This window comes from Oncorhynchus keta, chromosome 7 (genome assembly GCF_023373465.1).
Source record: "Oncorhynchus keta strain PuntledgeMale-10-30-2019 chromosome 7, Oket_V2, whole genome shotgun sequence".
Taxonomy (NCBI): Eukaryota; Metazoa; Chordata; class Actinopteri; order Salmoniformes; family Salmonidae; genus Oncorhynchus; species Oncorhynchus keta.
Window position 1 is genome coordinate 19,173,338 of NC_068427.1, and position 17,901 is coordinate 19,191,238.

A 17,901-nucleotide genomic window follows, 5' to 3' on the forward strand; every position below is an offset into this window, starting at 1 on the left:
TCCTGCATCTGTCACCCATCTTATGTTATTGTCTTATTGTCTTCAGGCTGTCTATCTCCCTGTCAAGACAGTTTAGGACAGGACAATTAACTGGGTGTTTCTCCACAATAAATGATCTTTACAAAAACAACCTGGTAAAATTGCAGGGGGGGTACTGACATAGCAAACACAAGAAACCTACTGTTGTTTCCCTTTTTTCAGTTGTTTGTCAAATTAGAGGATGATCCTATTCTTCATTTCACTCTGACTTGTGACCAGAGGCTTCTACCGGTACAGCCAGCAGAGGTAAGTTACAGTGCACCCCCCCAGCCCCGCTTCGCTCCCTCCCCCTCCTCACCCCAACCCAAATAAGCTAATTCTGCTAACAGTTTTATAACCCCAGCTTCGTAAAACTGGCCCAGGCTTTTGGTCAGCTCTCTGATGTCGTAAGCAGAGCACAGCAGTCCGGACCTGGAATACCAATTTGCCTTGCGGGAGCGTGTCGGTGTGTCAGCTGGTGTATGTGTGTGTTTGTGTGTGATGTATGTTTGCTGTGTCACGTTCCACATCTGACCACCATCCTCCAACGCATAGCATCCAACCCATTCGCTTTCCGTTTCCCCTGTCATATAGGGAGGGTGTGAGAAAGACAGAGACATGCATAGAGATAAAGAGAGAGAGAGAGAGAAATAGAAAGAAAGGGAGAGGTAGAGAGAATAACAGAGAAAGGGTTCGAGAGAGAGAGAGAGAGAGAGAGAGAGAGAGAGAGAGAGGGAGAGAGAGAGAGAATGAGTGAGTGATTGAGTGAGCAGAACGAGAGTGAGGGAGAGCAGAGAGAGACGGAGTGAGCGAATGAAAGAGCGAGGTGGAGAGCAGAGCTCACACGATCAGTCAGCGCAAGTCTGTGTGAGAGACGAAGAGAGAAGGGGAGCAAGTGAAAGACAGAGGTATTGAAAAGAGATTGTGGAAAGGAGACTCCACTGGCTGTGTCCGATCAGCCGCAGCTGTTGGATATTCCTGTCTTTCTGTCTGCGGTGGCCGGTTGAAGGTAAGACCACCATGGACCACTAGAGATCTGGAGGTGACCCAGGACTCCTCTCGGTCGCAACCGAGGATCTGTTCACCTTCTCTGGATTTGAGGCTTACGATCACTGGGTGTCCTCCGCACTTTGGTTTATTGTTAAAAACTGTAATTCCATCGTAATCTGCATGTATGGGGCAATAAGCAGTGTAATGAATGGTTGATACCTTCGTTTAAAGCATTTTTTATGTATTTTCTATTTGTGAAGTTAAGCATGGGGGCTCCACTTAGCCATTTCCTATGCAGATAGACAGAATAGGTATGCTATCATATTTTCCATGGAAAAGGTATATTACCAGTAACCGGTTCATGTTCAAACTGAAAGTAGCGTAATTACAAAAACAGCATTGTTTAACTGATTGCCTCAGCTTATAATGTACTACACAGGTACATAAGTGAATGTACTGTCATACCATCCATCAATAGGTAGACTACATATAATAGCAGTATGTTCAGAACCAGTAAAGGGTGATTGAGGAATTGGTTTAGATGCTGCCTGGCTGCGTCAGCTCATTGCCTAGTCATCCAGACATGTACTATCTCAGGTATGTATTCTCTCCAACTCTGCTGAGGTATTTCTATCCTATGTGCTCAGGCACTGTTCTGGTTAAAAGCATACTGGGGCTGAGGATTGACGCATTAACCAAAATGAAATGTTTTGAAACTATACATTGTTTGTTTCCAAAGACTTATTACACAAAATGAAGCCCTGCCTTTTGGGTAATGATATAGCATTTACATTCTTCAAGAATCAATGGTTGTATATGACTCATAAAAATGACCAGAAATCAGTTTTAGCCTTTAAGGACTGTGATGATGACATAGTGGACTGGTATGTGGTATACTACAACCACTCACATGGGTAGATATTGTAATACAAACTATGTAATGTTGTTGGAAGTATTTTATTACTCAATATGAAGGTAGACATATACATCAGAATGTCACTGTAGGGCAGAGGGAGGGAGGGAGGGAGGGAGGGAGGGAGTGAAGGAAGGAAGGAAGGAAGGAAGGAAGGAAGGAAGGAAGGAAGGAAGGAAGGAGGGAGGGAGGGAGGGAGGGAGGGAGGGAGGGAGGGAGGGAGGGAGGGAGGGAGGGAGGGAGGGAGGGAGGGAGGGAGGGAGGGAGGGAGGGAGGGGCAGAGAGAAAGAGAGTCGACGATGCCGCAGAATTTAGAGAGGGAGAGAAGAATTTTAGAGGGAGAAGAGAGAGAAACATAACAGACAACAACATTTCTACCTACAAAAACTCCCCCATACCTCCATCTCCTCCACTGCAGTTGTGGGACTGGCAGGCAGCAGTTGCCTAGGGAGACAGACAGACACAGACAGACAGACAGACAGACAGACAGACAGACAGACAGACAGACAGACAGACAGACAGACAGACAGACAGACAGACAGACAGACAGACAGACAGACAGAAGATGACATAACTAGAAGGTGTGCATGTGGACGTTTGTACAAGGTGGTGTGTGGAGGGAGAGTGTGTGTTTATGTGAGGGTGTGGAGGGAGTTTGTATTGAGAGGCGAAGTATGTTGTGTGTGAATGATGTAGCCTAGGGACATGTCATTTGTGGTGTGTGTGTGTGGGTCTGTGTCAAATCAAATCAAATCAAATTTATTTATATAGCCCTTCGTACATCAGCTGATATCTCAAAGTGCTGTACAGAAACCCAGCCTAAAACCCCAAACAGCAAACAATGCAGGTGTAAAAGCACAGTGGCTAGGAAAAACTCCTAGAAAGGCCAAAACCTAGGAAGAAACCTAGAGAGGAACCGGGCTATGTGGGGTGGCCAGTCCTCTTCTGGCTGTGCCGGGTAGAGATTATAACAGAACATGACCAAGATGTTCAAATGTTCATAAATGACCAGCATGGTCGAATAATAATAAGGCAGAACAGTTGAAACTGGAGCAGCAGCACAGTCAGGTGGACTGGGGACAGCAAGGAGCCTTCATGTCAGGTAGTCCTGGGGCACGGTCCTAGGGCTCAGGTCAGTTGAAACTGGAGCAGGAGCATGGCCAGGTGGACTGGGGACAGCAAGGAGTCCTCATGTCAGGTAGTCCTGGGACATGGTCCTAGGGCTCAGGTCCTCCGAGAGAGAGAAAGAAAGAGAGAAGGAGAGAATTAGAGAACGCACACTTAGATTCACACAGGACACCGAATAGGACAGGAGAAGTACTCCAGATATAACAAACTGACCCTAGCCCCCGACACATAAACTACTGCAGCATAAATACTGGAGGCTGAGACAGGAGGGGTCAGGAGACACTGTGGCCCCATCCGAGGACACCCCGGACAGGGCCAAACAGGAAGGATATAACCCCACCCACTTTGCCAAAGCACATCCCCCACACCACTAGAGGATATCTTCAACCACCAACTTACCATCCTGAGACAAGGCCGAGTATAGCCCACAAAGATCTCCGCCACGGTACAACCCAAGGGGGGCAACCCAGACAGGCCGACCACAACAGTGAATCAACCCCACCCAGGTGACGCACCCCCCAGGGACGGCACGAGAGAGCCCCAGCAAGCCAGTGACTCAGCCCCGTAACAGGGTTAGAGGCAGAGAATCCCAGTGGAAAGAGGGGAACCGGCCAGGCAGAGACAGCAAGGGCGGTTGTGATTGCGTGCGTCAGGTTTAGAACTGGGTTATGGCCTCATGCTGTGTGTGAACTTGATGACAGTTATAATGGACTCTGTGGTAGGTAGATATGATAGATGAGTTACAGTCCTTCCTACACTACTACATTCATCTAACACACAGAGAGTTTGAGAGAGAGATAGAGAGAGAGAGAGACAGAGACAGAGACAGTGAGAGACAGAGACAGTGAGAGACAGAGACAGAGATGAGGAGGGGTCACGAAGGAGGAGACAAACAGACAGAAAGAAAGACAAGGAGATAGAGAGAGAGAGGGAGAGAATGAAAGATTGGAAAACAGTATATAGAGATAGACAGAGAGGAGGTGGGAGAGAGAGACAGAGAGACAGACACAGAGACATGGAAGGAGGTGGTGAGAGAGAAAGAGAGACAGTGATGGATAGAGAGAGAGACAGAGAGAAAGAAACAACGCATACTTCCATCCAGACATCTCACTTCAGTAGAAGCCAATGACACCAGCTGAGAAACAGTTTGTGCAAAAAGTGTGTGTGTGTATGTGCATGCGTGTGTCCTCTGTGGTGTGAAATGACTGATCTAGAATTGTTTGGAGAGGAGTAGGAGGAGCGGAGGTGTGTTTGAAGCGTCACACACTTCTCCAGACACATGTGGAGTCCGACCGATGTGTGTGTGTGTGTGTCTGTATGTGTGTGCGTGCGTGCATACCGTGCATGCGTGTAGGCATGTGTGTGTCCATCCATCTATGAGGGGGATATTGCGTTCTCCCACCATAGCACACCTGTGTGTGTGTCTATTTATTTGGACTGTGGCGAATCTCAGATGGCCAGTTTGTTATGTCTCACTGTAGCAGGAATGTGCCTTTGACTAATGAACACACTGCACGCACAGTAATGTAATTCTATCAGTGAAACAATGTGCCAGATAGTGACTGTAGAAGAAAATGTGTGGAACAGACGGACGGACGGACGGACAGACGGACAGACGGACAGACGGACGGACAGACGGACAGACAGACAGACAGACAGACAGACAGACAGACAGACAGACAGACAGACAGACAGACAGACAGACAGACAGACGGACGGATGGATGGATGGCTGGACGGACGGACGGACGGACGGATGGATGGATTGATGAATGGATGTAGAGCTCTGTGGTAAGGTCTTCTTTATTTTATTTTATTTTTTTTTTTATTTCACCTTTATTTAACCAGGTAGGCTAGTTGAGAACAAGTTCTCATTTGCAACTGCGACCTGGCCAAGATAAAGCATAGCAGTGTGAACAGACAACACAGAGTTACACATGGAGTAAACAATTTAGCAAGTCAATAACACAGTAGAAAAAATGGGCAGTCTATATACAATGTGTGCAAAAGGCATGAGGAGGTAGGCGAATAATACAATTTTGCAGATTAACACTGGTGATAAATGATCAGATGGGCATGTACAGGTAGAGATATTGGTGTGCAAAAGAGCAGAAAAGTAAATAAATAAAAACAGTATAAAAACAGTATGGGAATGAGGTAGGTGAAAAGGGTGAGCTATTTACCAATAGACTATGTACAGCTGCAGCGATCGGTTAGCTGCTCGGATAGCTGATGTTTGAAGTTGGTGAGGGAGATAAAAGTCTCCAACTTCAGCGATTTTTGCAATTCGTTCCAGTCACAGGCAGCAGAGTACTGGAACGAAAGGCGGCCAAATGAGGTGTTGGCTTTAGGGATGATCAGTGAGATACACCTGCTGGAGCGCGTGCTACGGATGGGTGTTGCCATCGTGACCAGTGAACTGAGATAAGGCGGAGCTTTACCTAGCATGGACTTGTAGATGACCTGGAGCCAGTGGGTCTGGCGACAATATGTAGTGAGGGCCAGCCGACTAGAGCATACAAGTCGCAGTGGTGGGTGGTATAAGGTGCTTTAGTGACAAAACGGATGGCACTGTGATAGACTGCATCCAGTTTGCTGAGTAGAGTGTTGGAAGCCATTTTGTAGATGACATCGCCGAAGTCGAGGATCGGTAGGATAGTCAGTTTTACTAGGGTAAGCTTGGCAGCGTGAGTGAAGGAGGCTTTGTTGCGGAATAGAAAGCCGACTCTGGATTTGATTTTTGATTGGAGATGTTTGATGTGAGTCTGGAAGGAGAGTTTGCAGTCTAGCCAGACACCTAGGTACTTATAGATGTCCACATATTCAAGGTTGGAACCATCCAGGGTGGTGATGCTAGTCGGGCATGCGGGTGCAGGCAGCGATCGGTTGAAAAGCATGCATTTGGTTTTACTCGCGTTTAGGAGCAGTTGGAGGCCACGGAAGGAGTGCTGTATGGCATTGAAGCTCGTTTGGAGGTTGGATAGCACAGTGTCCAATGACGGGCCGAAAGTATATAGAATGGTGTCGTCTGCGTAGAGGTGGATCAGGAATCGCCCGCAGCAAGAGCAACATCATTGATATATACAGAGAAAAGAGTCGGCCCGAGAATTGAACCCTGTGGCACCCCCATAGAGACTGCCAGAGGACCGGACAGCATGCCCTCCGATTTGACACACTGAACTCTGTCTGCAAAGTAATTGGTGAACCAGGCAAGGCAGTCATCCGAAAAACCGAGGCTGTTGAGTCTGCCGATAAGAATTTGGTGATTGACAGAGTCGAAAGCCTTGGCGAGGTCGATGAAGACGGCTGCACAGTACTGTCTTTTATCGATGGCGGTTATGATATCATTTAGTACCTTGAGTGTGGCTGAGGTGCACCCGTGACAAACCAGATTGCACAGCGGAGAAGGTACGGTGGGATTCGAGATGGTCAGTGACCTGTTTGTTGACTTGGCTTTCGAAGACCTTAGATAGGCAGGGCAGGATGGATATAGGTCTATAGCAGTTTGGGTCCAGGTGTCTCCCCTTTGAAGAGGGGATGACTGCGGCAGCTTTCAATCCTTGGGGATCTCAGACGATATGAAAGAGAGGTTGAACAGGCTGGTAATAGGGGTTGCGACAATGGCGGCAGATAGTTTCAGAAATAGCGGGTCCAGATTATCAAGCCCAGCTGATTTGTACGGTCCAGGTTTTGCAGCTCTTTCAGAACATCTGCTATCTGGATTTGGGTAAAGGAGAACCTGGAGAGGCTTGGGTGAGTCGTACAAACAACCAGATATCAAATCTGGCCTGTCTACACCCTTCAAGACTGCATTAGCCCACTGAGCTGAAGCCTAGACAAAAGCCTACGTTTGATACTAGAGGCTGTTAAAGGTAAGGTTGAGGTTGCTCATCACATGGCTATAATTCAGTGCAGCACCACCGCTACTCAAGCTTGGCCCTTCATTTTCTGTGTTCAGTATGAAAACAGTGTCTGCCACTGTGTTCAGTATGATGTTATCAAATGGGCGTGTGATTAGTCTAAAGACTCCTGAGTGGTGTTGTTGGGTACATAGAGTCCAGGTCCATAGATTTGATCATCAGACAGTGACTGGGGTTACAGGGTCTTAACTACTGAGCCCTAGGATGAGGAGGTCCACTCAGATCAAAGCAAGGTTAACAGGATCAAAGCAAAGTTAACGGGATCAGAGGGGTGCACTGGACCACCTAAAACACACACACACACACACACACACACACACACACACACACACACACACACACACACACACACACACACACACACACACACACACACACACACACACACACACACACACAAACACACAAACACACACTTGCAGGTCTTCGCTCTTTCTCTCTCTGTCTCTCTCTTGCTAGCCAGTGGTGTTTCTGAGAAGCCTAAATTGTAAAGCTAACATTAGCTTAGCCTTGCTCCCACGTCCGCCTGTCATTGGCTGAACACTGGCCTCAAATCCACACTATTTGTCTTATCTCTACCAGGGGGATATATTTAGTGAGGGGCTTAGCTTTGAAGGGTGTCCGTGTAGTGTAAGAGGAATGCCATGGGTCTCTGTGTGTGTGTGTGTGTGTGTGTGTGTGTGTGTGTGTGTGTGTGTGTGTGTGTGTGTGTGTGTGTGTGTGTGTGTGTGTGTGTGTGTGTGTGTGTGTGTGTGTGTGTGTGTGTGTGTGCCTGTGTGCCTGTGTGTGTGTGCCTGTGTGTGTGTGTGGTGTACACACCCCTCCCCTCCCTAAAGAATCTGCCCTTTAGTTTATTAAAAGCTGGTGAAACAATGGAGGAGGGTGTTCAGAAAACATTGTTGTACAGTGGGAGGGAGAGGGAGGGAGAGAGACAGATGGAGGGAGAGAGACAGTGGGAGGGAGAGAGACAGGGTGAGGGAGAGAGACAGTGGGAGGGAGAGAGACAGATGGAGGGAGAGAGACAGAGGGAGGGAGAGAGACAGGGGGAGGGAGAGAGACAGTGGGAGGGAGAGAGACAGATGGAGGGAGAGAGACAGATGGAGGGAGAGAGACAGTGGGAGGGAGAGAGACAGGGGGAGGGAGAGAGACAGTGGGAGGGAGAGAGACAGATGGAGGGAGAGAGACAGATGGAGGGAGAGAGACAGATGGAGGGAGAGAGACAGTGGGAGGGAGAGAGACAGATGGAGGGAGAGAGACAGTGGGAGGGAGAGAGACAGTGGGAGGGAGAGAGACAGATGGAGGGAGAGAGACAGTGGGAGGGAGAGAGACAGATGGAGGGAGAGAGACAGATGGAGGGAGAGAGACAGTGGAGGAAGAGAGACAGGGTGAGGGAGAGAGACAGTGGGAGGGAGAGAGACAGATGGAGGAGAGAGACAGATGGAGGGAGAGAGACAGATGGAGGGAGAGAGACAGATGGAGGGAGAGAGACAGTGGGAGGGAGAGAGACAGATGGAGGGAGAGAGACAGATGTAGGGAGAGAAACAGATGGAGGAGAGAGACAGTGGGAGGGAGAGAGACAGATGGAGGGAGAGAGACAGTGGGAGGGAGAGAGACAGTGGGAGGGAGAGAGACAGATGGAGGGAGAGAGACAGTGGGAGGGAGAGAGACAGATGGAGGGAGAGAGACAGATGGAGGGAGAGACAGTGGGAGGAAGAGAGACAGGGTGAGGAGAGAGACAGTGGGAGGGAGAGAGACAGATGGAGGGAGAGAGACAGATGGAGGGAGAGAGACAGATGGAGGGAGAGAGAGACAGTGGGAGGGAGAGAGACAGGGTGAGGGAGAGAGACAGTGGGAGGGAGAGAGACAGATGGAGGGAGAGAGACAGATGGAGGGAGAGACAGATGGAGGAGAGAGACAGTGGGAGGGAGAGAGACAGTGGGAGGGAGAGAGACAGTGGGAGGGAGAGAGATGGAGGGAGAGAGACAGTGGGAGGGAGAGACAGATGGAGGGAGAGAGACAGTGGGAGGGAGAGAGACAGATGGAGGGAGAGAGACAGATGGAGGGAGAGGGACAGTGGGAGGGAGAGGGGAGGGAGAGAGACAGATGGAGGGAGAGAGACAGATGGAGGGAGAGAGGGTGAGGGAGAGAGACAGATGGAGGGAGAGAGACAGATGGAGGGAGAGAGACAGTGGGAGGGAGAGAGACAGGGCGAGGAGAGAGACAGTGGGAGGGAGAGAGACAGGGTGAGGAGAGAGACAGTGGGAGGGAGAGAGACAGATGGAGGGAGAGAGACAGATGGAGGGAGAGAGACAGATGGAGGGAGAGAGACAGTGGGAGGGAGAGAGACAGGGTGAGGAGAGAGACAGTGGGAGGAGAGAGACAGGGTGAGGAGAGAGACAGTGGGAGGGAGAGAGACAGATGGAGGGAGAGAGACAGATGGAGGGAGAGAGACAGATGGAGGGAGAGAGACAGATGGAGGGAGAGAGACAGTGGGAGGGAGAGAGACAGTGGGAGGGGAGACGGTGGGAGGGAGAGAGACAGATGGAGGGAGAGAGACAGATGGAGGGAGAGAGACAGATGGAGGGAGAGAGACAGTGGGAGGGAGAGAGACAGATGGAGGGAGAGAGACAGTGGGAGGGAGAGAGACAGATGGAGGGAGAGAGACAGACAGAGGGAGAGAGACAGATGGAGGGACAGGGTGAGGGAGAGAGACAGTGGGAGGGAGAGAGACAGATGGAGGGAGAGAGACAGATGGAGGGAGAGAGACAGATGGAGGGAGAGAGACAGATGGAGGGAGAGAGACAGATGGAGGGAGAGAGACAGATGGAGGGAGAGACAGTGGGAGGGAGAGAGACAGTGGGATGGAGGGAGAGAGACAGTGGGAGGGAGAGAGACAGATGGAGGGAGAGAGACAGACAGAGGGAGAGAGACAGATGGAGGGAGAGAGAGATGGAGGGAGAGAGACAGGGTGAGGGGAGAGAGACAGTGGGAGGGAGAGAGACAGATGGAGGGAGAGAGACAGGAGTGAGGGAGAGAGAGACAGTGGGAGGGAGAGAGACAGATGGAGGGAGAGAGACAGTGGGAGGGAGAGAGACAGATGGAGGGAGAGAGACAGTGGGAGGGAGAGAGACAGTGGGGAGAGGAGACAGATGGAGGGAGAGAGACAGTGGGAGGGAGAGAGACAGATGGAGGGAGAGAGACAGTGGGAGGGAGAGAGACAGATGGAGGGAGAGACAGTGGGAGGGAGAGAGACAGATGGAGGGAGAGAGACAGTGGGAGGGAGAGAGACAGGGCGAGGGAGAGAGACAGTGGGAGGGAGAGAGACAGATGGAGGGAGAGAGACAGATGTAGGGAGAGAAACAGTGGGAGGGAGAGAGACAGATGGAGGGAGAGAGACAGATGGAGGGAGAGAGATGGAGGGAGAGAGACAGGGTGAGGGAGAGAGACAGTGGGAGGGAGAGAGACAGATGGAGGGAGAGAGACAGATGTAGGGAGAGAAACAGATGGAGGGAGAGAGACAGTGGGAGGGAGAGAGACAGATGGAGGGAGAGAGACAGTGGGAGGGAGAGAGACAGTGGGAGGAGAGAGGAGATGGAGGGAGAGACAGTGGGAGGGAGAGAGACAGATGGAGGGAGAGAGACAGATGGAGGGAGAGAGACAGATGGAGGAGAGAGACAGTGGGAGGGAGAGAGACAGGGTGAGGGAGAGAGACAGTGGGAGGGAGAGAGACAGATGGATGGGGAGAGAAACAGTGGGAGGGAGAGAGACAGATGGAGGGAGAGACAGTGGGAGGGAGAGAGACAGATGGAGGGAGAGAGACAGATGGAGGGAGAGAGACAGAGCGAGGAGAGAGACAGTGGGAGGGAGAGACAGATGGAGGGAGAGAGACAGATGTAGGGAGAGAAACAGTGGGAGGGAGAGAGACAGATGGAGGGAGAGAGACAGTGGGAGGGAGAGAGACAGATGGAGGGAGAGAGACAGATGGAGGGAGAGACAGTGGGAGGAAGAGACAGGGTGAGGGAGAGAGACAGTGGGAGGGAGAGAGACAGATGGAGGGAGAGAGACAGATGGAGGGAGAGAGACAGATGGAGGGAGAGAGACAGTGGGAGGGAGAGAGACAGGGTGAGGGAGAGAGACAGTGGGAGGGAGAGAGACAGATGGAGGGAGAGAGACAGATGGAGGGAGAGAGACAGATGGAGGGAGAGAGACAGTGGGAGGGAGAGAGACAGGGGGAGGGAGAGAGACAGTGGGAGGGAGAGAGACAGATGGAGGGAGAGAGACAGTGGGAGGGAGAGAGACAGATGGAGGGAGAGAGACAGTGGGAGGGAGAGAGACAGATGGAGGGAGAGAGACAGATGGAGGGAGAGAGACAGAGGGAGGGAGAGAGACAGTGGGAGGGAGAGAGACAGATGGAGGGAGAGAGACAGATGGAGGGAGAGAGACAGGGTGAGGGAGAGAGACAGATGGAGGGAGAGAGACAGATGGAGGGAGAGAGACAGTGGGAGGGAGAGAGACAGGGTGAGGGAGAGAGACAGTGGGAGGGAGAGAGACAGGGTGAGGGAGAGGACAGTGGGAGGGAGAGAGACAGATGGAGGAGAGACAGATGGAGGGAGAGAGACAGATGGAGGGAGAGGACAGTGGGAGGGAGAGACAGGGTGAGGGAGAGAGAGGGAGAGAGACAGATGGAGGAGAGAGACAGTGGGAGGGAGAGAGACAGATGGAGGGAGAGAGACAGATGGAGGGAGAGAGACAGTGGGAGGGAGAGAGACAGGGGGAGGGAGAGAGACAGTGGGAGGGAGAGAGACAGGGGGAGGGAGAGAGACGGTGGGAGGGAGAGAGACAGATGGAGGGAGAGAGACAGATGGAGGGAGAGAGACAGATGGAGGGAGAGAGACAGTGGGAGGGAGAGAGACAGATGGAGGGAGAGAGACAGTGGGAGGGAGAGAGACAGATGGAGGGAGAGAGACAGACAGAGGGAGAGAGACAGATGGAGGGAGAGAGATGGAGGGAGAGAGACAGGGTGAGGGAGAGAGACAGTGGGAGGGAGAGAGACAGATGGAGGGAGAGAGACAGATGGAGGGAGAGAGACAGAGGGAGGGAGAGAGACAGATGGAGGGAGAGAGACAGATGGAGGGAGAGAGACAGATGGAGGGAGAGAGACAGTGGGAGGGAGAGAGACAGTGGGAGGGAGAGAGACAGATGGAGGGAGAGAGACAGTGGGAGGGAGAGAGACAGATGGAGGGAGAGAGACAGACAGAGGGAGAGAGACAGATGGAGGGAGAGAGATGGAGGGAGAGAGACAGGGTGAGGGAGAGAGACAGTGGGAGGGAGAGAGACAGATGGAGGGAGAGAGACAGGGTGAGGGAGAGAGACAGTGGGAGGGAGAGAGACAGATGGAGGGAGAGAGACAGTGGGAGGGAGAGAGACAGATGGAGGGAGAGAGACAGTGGGAGGGAGAGAGACAGATGGAGGGAGAGAGACAGTGGGGGAGAGAGACAGATGGAGGGAGAGAGACAGTGGGAGGGAGAGAGACAGATGGAGGGAGAGAGACAGTGGGAGGGAGAGAGACAGATGGAGGGAGAGAGACAGTGGGAGGGAGAGAGACAGATGGAGGGAGAGAGACAGTGGGAGGGAGAGAGACAGATGGAGGGAGAGAGACAGTGGGAGGGAGAGAGACAGATGGAGGGAGAGAGACAGTGGGAGGGAGAGAGACAGATGGAGGGCGAGAGACAGACAGAGGGAGAGACAGTGGGAGGGAGAGAGACAGTGGGAGGGAGAGAGACAGATGAAGGGAGCGAGACAGTGGGAGGGAGAGAGACAGATGGAGGGAGAGAGACAGACAGAGGGAGAGACAGTGGGAGGGAGAGAGACAGGGTGAGGGAGAGAGACAGTGGGAGGGAGAGAGACAGGGTGAGGGAGAGAGACAGTGGGAGGGAGAGAGACAGATGGAGGGAGAGAGACAGAAGGAGGGAGAGAGACAGACAGAGGGAGAGACAGTGGGAGGGAGAGAGACAGTGGGAGGGAGAGAGACAGTGGGAGGGAGAGAGACAGAAGGAGGGAGAGAGACAGACAGAGGGAGAGACAGTGGGAGGGAGAGAGACAGGGTGAGGGATAGAGACAGAAGGAGGGAGAGAGAGTGAGGGAGAGAGATAGAGTGAGGGAGAGAGAGAGTGGGGGAGAGAGACAGAGTGAGGGAGAGAGACAGACAGAGGGAGAGAGACAAAGTGAGGGAGAGAAACAGAGTGAGGGAGAGAAACAGAGGGAGGGAGAGAGACAGAGGGAGAGAGACAGACAGAGGGAGAGACAGAGTGAAGTAGAGAGACAGGGTGAGGGAGAGAGACAGAAGGAGGGAGAGAGAGTGAGGGAGAGAGACAGAAGGAGAGAGACAGATAGAGGGAGAGACAGAGTGAAATAGAGAGACAGGGTGAGGGAGAGAGAGAGTGAGGGAGAGAGACAGAGTGAGGGAGAGAGACAGAGTGAGGGAGAGAGACAGAGTGAGGGAGAGAAACAGAGTAAGGGAGAGGGGGGAGGTACAGAGATGAATATAATTGGAGATGCTGCAGAATTTAGAGAGGGGAAGAATTATATAAAGAGGGAAGAGATAGATAAAATAACTGACAACAACATTTCTACTACAAAAACTCCCCCAACACTCTCTGTCCTCCACTGCAGTTGTACAACTGGCAGGCAGCAGTTGCCTAGGGAGACAGACAGACAAGTCCCCACAACAACTGCTTCCAACAAACAGATAAAGAGGAGAGGATCCCTCAGCATTTGACTCCACTCTCCAGCTAAAGACACAAAAGAGAGGTGGGCAGCGATGTTTATACCTCAACACAACTCACTGACAGCAACAACAACACATATTGTGAAGTTAAACTAGGTGGGAATGTGGTGAGTGAAATCATCCAGTACCCCTGTCTGCCTCAGCTTAGCACAGAAACTCCTGGTCTGCAGTCACCTGGAGGTCCAGTAGTTAGCTCAGTGTATCAGTGTATGTAGTATGTATATGTGTGTGTGTGTGTGTGTGTGTGTGTGTGTGTGTGTGTGTGTGTGTGTGTGTGTGTGTGTGTGTGTGTGTGTGTGTGTGTGTGTGTGTGTGTGTGTGTGTGTGTGTGTGTGTGTGTGTGCCTGTATGTGAGTGGCTCCAACCATAGCATGGGAAAAACGCAACAAACTAATCTCGTCCCTTCCTTCTCACTGCTTTAATAAGTTATTTATTTCCCCCAAAGGGATGTTTTGGATGGTTTTATGTCTTAATGTTTCATTTAGCTAAAGCCCTGAGATTGACTGCATTCTCTGTGGATATCAATAGTATATCTTTGGGCTATGTGGGGCTTGTTTTGTGCCCTGTTGACACTAAATGGATATGTACAGTTAAATGAAACTGGTAGGAATTACATCACTGAACCCTAAAATGGGGACTTGTCTGCACTTATTACTGCGTTACTAAACCCAATGCTGCTTGCTACTTTATCCTGTTCAGTCTTCTAACAGGGTACAGTTTGTGTTGAGTAGAATTATGTCAAGGGCCTTTTGCAGTTAGGGTGAGGGGTACTTGCATTATGCCTGCGAGCTTGTGTGTGTGTGTGTGTGTGTGTGTGTGTGTGTGGGGGGGGCTAGGTGAAGGGTCTCCATGCGTATCAGTGGAGGGTTGGCCCCTAGGCTCCTGAATGTTAGGAATGTCTCAGCACTAATGGGCCAACAAGACGACTAGGACCCCTCTTCAGAGAGCTAATAGGCGGCCCAGAATGGGCCTAATCTCAAATCTGTTGTGTGATGGCAAGTCCAGGGACAGCCTATTCCCAGCTACTGGATGTGAAGCCCCTGAAGGGATAAGACTGCCCAAACCTGTATCTTAACATTGCTTGTTTTAGGAAGAGAATCATAATGACTTTGGATAACTCATTCTTGGAGCCAGCCTGTGCCCCTAAGACCCCCCTCGTAAGTGGACTCGTTTTGGCCACTTCCCACTTGAAGGGGACTTGTTTTGTGTGAGGGAACATGGCTGATAGTTTTACTATCTCATTACTGGGGCTTATATCTTAAGTGCCTCAACAACCTACTGTATACCCCCTCTCCCTCTTTCTCTCTCTTCTCAGCCCCCTAACCTACATTATCCCCTCGTTCCCTCGCTTAACCTCTCCTATCCATCCATATTTCATCTAGGTCTGCTATCTACCCCTAAACCCTACTCCCCACCCCCACTTCTTTTCCACTCTACCCCCTAGACAGGTCACTGTGACTGGGTGAGAGACAGTCGGTGACTGGGCCATGCCCTGGCGCCGCTGGATCCTACAGACCTGCAGTGTCTCAGACAGACAGACAGACAGACAGACAGACAGACAGACAGACAGACAGGCAGGCAGGCAAGCAGGCAGGCAGGCAGGCAGGCAGGCAGGCAGACAGACAGACAGACAGACAGACAGACAGACAGACAGACAGACAGACAGACAGACAGACAGACAGACAGACAGACAGACAGACAGACAGACAGACAGACAGACAGACAGACAGACTAAGAGCTGTATTTGGTGTACAGTATTTTTCCACAGCAATAACAGCAGACATGTCTGACTGCTTCTCAATATCAAATGTTTCTCAAAACGGAAAGTTACAGCATAATAATAACAATAATGACAGCAGGCAGGGCAACGGATCAAGCCTGGCAATGCTTAGCAACTTTCTGTGATAGAAATAAAACCGAGTTGTTTACTTTAATAAAATTCAGTGTAATTCAAAATGAACGAGCCGATTGTACCGTACGGGATTCGACTGCCAATGTAGATGTTTGGTGTGACGAGAGGTGAATGGAGAAGTGACACACACTGTTACTGTCCAACAGCCCACCGTAAGCCGCGAGCTCTAGCCCAGAGAGGCCCAGAGGGGCCCAGAGAGGACCAGAGAGGCCCAGAGGGGCCCAGTTCTAGGCACTCACCTTTTTTAAGTGCCCTATCCTAATCCTTAACCCTCACTCTTGACCATTCAGAATGAATGCCTAAACTTAACCGTATAAATCTGATGTTTATCCCTGTGGCCCCCCCCACCCCTGGACAAATGTTGAATATTGAAGTCACACCGTGAGACCTTGTTGGGCATTACGTAGTATCAATAGCAGTGAAGAGAAGAGGGTACAGCCTGTTGTTTGTGTAGACCCAGTGTTATATAAATCCTGGGCAGGTGTGTTATATGAGTCCTGGGCAGGTGTGTTATATGAGTCCTGGGCAGGTGTGCTATATGAGTCCTGGGCAGGTGTGTTATATGAGTCCTGGGCAGGTGTGCTATATGAGTCCTGGGCAGGTGTGATATATGAGTCCTGGGCAGGTGTGTTATATGAGTCCTGGGCAGGTGTGTTATATGAGTCCTGGGCAGGTGTGTTATATGAGTCCTGGGCAGGTGTGTTATATGAGTCCTGGGCAGGTGTGCTATATGAGTCCTGGGCAGGTGTGATATATGAGTCCTGGGCAGGTGTGTTATATGAGTCCTGGGCAGGTGTGTTATATGAGTCCTGGGCAGGTGTGTTATATGAGTCCTGGGCAGGTGTGTTATATGAGTCCTGGGCAGGTGTGTTATATGAGTCCTGGGCAGGTGTGTTATATGAGTCCTGGGCAGGTGTGTTATATGAGTCCTGGACAGGTGTGTTATATGAGTCCTGGACAGGTGTGTTATATGAGTCCTGGGCAGGTGTGTTATATGAGTCCTGGGCAGGTGTGTTATATGAGTCCTGGGCAGGTGTGTTATATGAGTCCTGGGCAGGTGTGTTATATGAGTCCTGGGCAGGTGTGTTATATGAGTCCTGGGCAGGTGTGTTATATGAGTCCTGGGCAGGTGTTATATGAGTCCTGGGCAGGTGTGTTATATGAGTCCTGGGCAGGTGTGTTATATGAGTCCTGGACAGGTGTGTTATATGAGTCCTGGGCAGGTGTGTTATGTGAGTCCTGGGCAGGTGTGGGGGAGTTGGGGGAGCGGACCACAGTCTGCCCTTTACCCCTCTCGGGCCCTCTGCCCTCAAACAACTCCCCCAATTAAGGGGAGTCAGACACACACACACAGACACACATACTCAGACACACTTGTTCCTCATCCCAACCATTATTCTCAGGAATTTAAGGTTCCCCCTGCAAGTGCATGTGCATGTGCACACACACATAGACACACACCTGCCCTTCATTCTCCTGATATTGTTCTGGAAGCCCCCAGTCTTAGCTGCCCTAGCTGCCCTGCGAGACAATGTGTTGATGTCACTAGATCACTAAGCTCATAAGACTGGCAATCACAGATAGACTAAGTGGGATCTAAGAGGCTTGTCAATGTCAATTACGGTGTGTGTGGTTGCCTGTTTATTGCTGGTGAATGAGTTTTGTCTACGGAGTGTTGTATTGGCAGCTAACAGGCAATGACACCCAACGTTTTGTTAAGCTGCATTTCTGTCAAAGGGTACAGGGTTACAGGGGTACAGGTGTACAGGGGTACAGCAAAGTAGGAAAGCAGTGGAAAGAGAAGAAGAGAGTGAGAAAGAGAGAGACATACAGACATAAAAATACTAAGGGTTGACCCAATGTGAACTGAATGGGGACAAAATGAGGATGGCAGTCCAGCATAAACAAGGTGTGTGTGTGTGTGTGTGTGGTTGTGTATATAGTATCAGGTCATGTTATGTCTATTAGCCTTTAGCGGTGGTGGGCCAGGAGCTGCTGAACAGATCAGCAGGAAGCGTGGGGCAGGTGAACCAAGGTACAGGGTGGGGACGCTTCCTGACACGGCTAATGTCTGTCTGTCCTCACTGCCTGTCTGTCTGTCCTCACTGCCTGTCTGTCCGTCCAGGTGTCTGTCCGTCTGTCCGTCCGAGCGTGTTTTATCATGTGTGTGCCAATATGTCTGTGAGGATATGATGTTGGCGACAGAGGACCCGTCACAGGCATCTGTGTTGTTG

At 51.0% G+C, this 17,901-nt stretch overlaps 1 protein-coding gene across 1 annotated transcript in view; it reads left to right on the forward strand.

Moving 5' to 3' along the window:
* Nucleotides 1-654: 654 nt before the first annotated feature.
* The window catches only part of ndp (norrin cystine knot growth factor NDP), a 34,015-nt gene continuing 16,768 nt past the window's right edge, over nucleotides 655-17,901 (forward strand). Inside the window, exon 1 of the mRNA XM_035773612.2 lies at nucleotides 655-1,027. The gene's annotated coding sequence lies outside the window, so the exon portion shown is untranslated. The remainder of the gene's footprint in view (nucleotides 1,028-17,901) is intronic.